Below are 2852 nucleotides of genomic sequence, written 5' to 3' on the forward strand. Positions count from 1 at the left end.
TACTAGGGAGGCTGAGGCAGGAGAATCACTTGAACCTGGGAGGCAGAGGTTGCGGTGAGCCGAGATTGCGCCACTGCACTCCAGCCTGGGCAACAAGAGCGAAACTCTGTCTCAAAAAAAAATAATAATAATAATAATAATACACCAAACACTGTGTGAAAGTGGCATTTTCACCTCACACCTAAAATCCCACCACTTTGGGAGGCCAAGGCAAGAAGATCACTTGAGTCCAGGAGTTCAAGAGCAGAATGAGCAGCATAGTAAGACCCCCATCTCTACCCCAAATTAAAAAAAAAAAAAAAAAATTAGCTGTGTGTGGTGGTGCACACCTGTAGTCCCAGCTACTGGGAAGGCTGAGGTGGGAGGACCACTTGAGCCCAGGAATTCGAGGCTGCAGTGAGCTATGATCGTGCTAGTGCTCTCTAGCCTGGAGACAGACTCTGTTTCCAAAAACAGAAAGAAAAAAAGTCATATTTTGAGACTTCCTCAGAAATATGTTAGATTTCCCAAAATGAAGTAAGTTAAAAAAAAAAAAAGTTTAGCTATTTTAACTTGTTATTTGAACATTTACAAGAATATCCACACATCTTTCAGCCTTAAATAAATAAAATACTGATTTTTGAAAATAAAGACCTATTTTCTAGATATGGTAAATGGAATCTGCTCAGAATCACTGGATGCTGTTTACTAATTTCCCACATGATGACCACTTCTTTTTACTTTTTTCTCAAGCAATCAGTAAATGATATATTCATCAAACTTAAGAGAGTAAACAAAATGTATCTCTTGCTAAGGCAAACAACTGATTGCTCCTTTGAGCCAGCTGGATTATAGGAGGTCAGTGAGATCATAGCAAGTAGCCTGGTTATGTTGTACTGATATTCATCACAAGAAATGAACTAATCTATGCAAATCTTTTGCTGCAAAATAAATAACTCCTTTGGTGGAACATTATCACAAGATGAGAATGTGCCACTTTGTCAAGGACGGAATAAACACAGGGTAGCTTTACTGTAACAGCAGGAAACCATTATTTTGTGGCTCACAGCAGTCTTTCAGTTGATGTTTTCTCGTAGGATGAAACCCAGATCCAAAATGCCATCAAAAGTAACCGCAAACTGGGCGCAGTGGCTCACGCCTGTAATCCCCGCTACTCAGGAGGCTGAGGGCAGAGGAATTGCTTGAACCCTGGAGGCGGAAGTTACAGTGAGCCGAGATCATGCCACTACACTCTGGCCTGGGTGACAGAGTGAGACTCTGTCTCAAAAAAAAAAAAAAAAAAAAAAAACCAGTAACCACCAATGAGTTCTCTAATTAGAACCATTGATCATTAAATTAGCTAGAAACCCAAGAATTTGCTATGTTTCAGCAAAGTCATGTAAGTCATGTGAAATATTTCATAATACACTCTAATGAAAGAATCAAGTAAAATCATAACAATGATATTGCACATTTATTGAGCTCTTACTATGATCCAGACACTGTGCTATGCCCTAACATATATTATCTTTTGTCATTCACAATAAACCTAGAACGGTTTAGTCATGGTTTCTTCCCCAGTTCCCTAGATCATCGATGAAGGAACAGGAACTGATTGTACCAAAACGTTTATATGGTAAGCTTGATCAATGTATTTGATTTAGTATCTATGCTGGGCTGAGAAAAACATGCAAAGCAGCATCTACAAATAAGAAAACAGGAACTAAGCTGGGCTTGGTGGCACGTGCCTGGAGTCCCAGCTACTTGGGAGGATGAGGCGAGATCACTTGAGCCCAGGAGTTGAGGCTGCAATTAAGTATGATCAAGCCACTATATTCTAGCCTGGGCAACCAAGCAAGATCCTGTCTCTACAAAAAAGAAAAAGAACATAGGAACTAGAAGGACACTGGAAATAGAGGAAAGATAGGAAATTGGAAGGGACTCGAGATAGAAAAGAAAATTAGAGTAATACTTTATATATCCTGAGTATATGATGGGATAAATAAACTTTTTTCTACACTCAAAATATTCTCAATACTTCTGCCACCAGGTTAGAGAGTTTTTCCCACATCAAGCAATTCTTTAATTCTTTTTTTTTTTTTTAATTATTATTCAGGGTCTCTCTGTCACCCAGGCTGGAGTGCAGTGGTACAATCTCCACTCATTGCAGCTTCGACTTCCTAGGCTCAAGCAATTCTCCTGCCTTAGTTCCCGAAGCAGCTGAGACTACAGGTGTGCACCACCACACCTGGCTAATTTTTTGTGGAGACAAGATTTCGCCATGTTGCCCAGGCTGGTCTCAAACTCCTGGCCTCAAGTGATCCTCCCACCCCCCAGCCTCCCAAAGTGCTGGGATTACAAGCCTGAGCCACTGTGCCCATCTTTTTTTTTTTTTTTTCCTTTAGAGACTGTGAGGTCTGGACTGGTCTGCCTAGTCTGGAGTACAGTGGTAGGATCATAACTCACTACAGCCTCAAACTCTTAGGCTGAAGTGATCCTTCTGCGTCAGCCTCCCAAGTGACTGAGACTGCAGGTATGCACGATCACATCCAGCTAACCTAAAAAAATTTTTTTGGGCCCAGGTTGGTGGCTCATGCCCGTAATCCCAACACTTTGGGAGGCCAAGGTGGGCAGATCACTTGAGCCCAAAAGTTCAAGATCAGCCTGGGCAACATGGCGAAACCTTCAATGCAAAAACTGAAGTAGGAGGATCACCTGAATCTGGGGAGGTCGAGTCTGCAGTGAGCCGAGATCCTGCCACTGCACTCCAGCCTAGGTAATAGAGCGACATTTAGTCTCAAAAAATTTTTTCTTAAAAATGTTTTTGGCCGGGCGTGGTGGCTCAAGCCTGTAATCCCAGCACTTTGGGAGGC

General features: G+C 41.9%; 1 protein-coding gene across 7 annotated transcripts in view; it reads left to right on the forward strand.

Annotated features, from left to right (window-relative positions):
• The window catches only part of GPR1 (G protein-coupled receptor 1), a 55738-nt gene that overhangs the window by 15729 nt on the left and 37157 nt on the right, over positions 1-2852 (forward strand). Inside the window, exon 2 of one of the 7 annotated variants that reach the window (XM_011949873.1) lies at positions 1561-1615. The exons of the other annotated variants lie outside the window; for them this stretch is intronic. The gene's annotated coding sequence lies outside the window, so the exon portion shown is untranslated. The remainder of the gene's footprint in view (positions 1-1560; positions 1616-2852) is intronic. 7 annotated transcript variants of the gene reach the window in all.

The sequence above is a fragment of the Colobus angolensis genome, unplaced genomic scaffold (genome assembly GCF_000951035.1).
Source record: "Colobus angolensis palliatus isolate OR3802 unplaced genomic scaffold, Cang.pa_1.0 Scaffold30, whole genome shotgun sequence".
Classification (NCBI taxonomy): Eukaryota; Metazoa; Chordata; class Mammalia; order Primates; family Cercopithecidae; genus Colobus; species Colobus angolensis.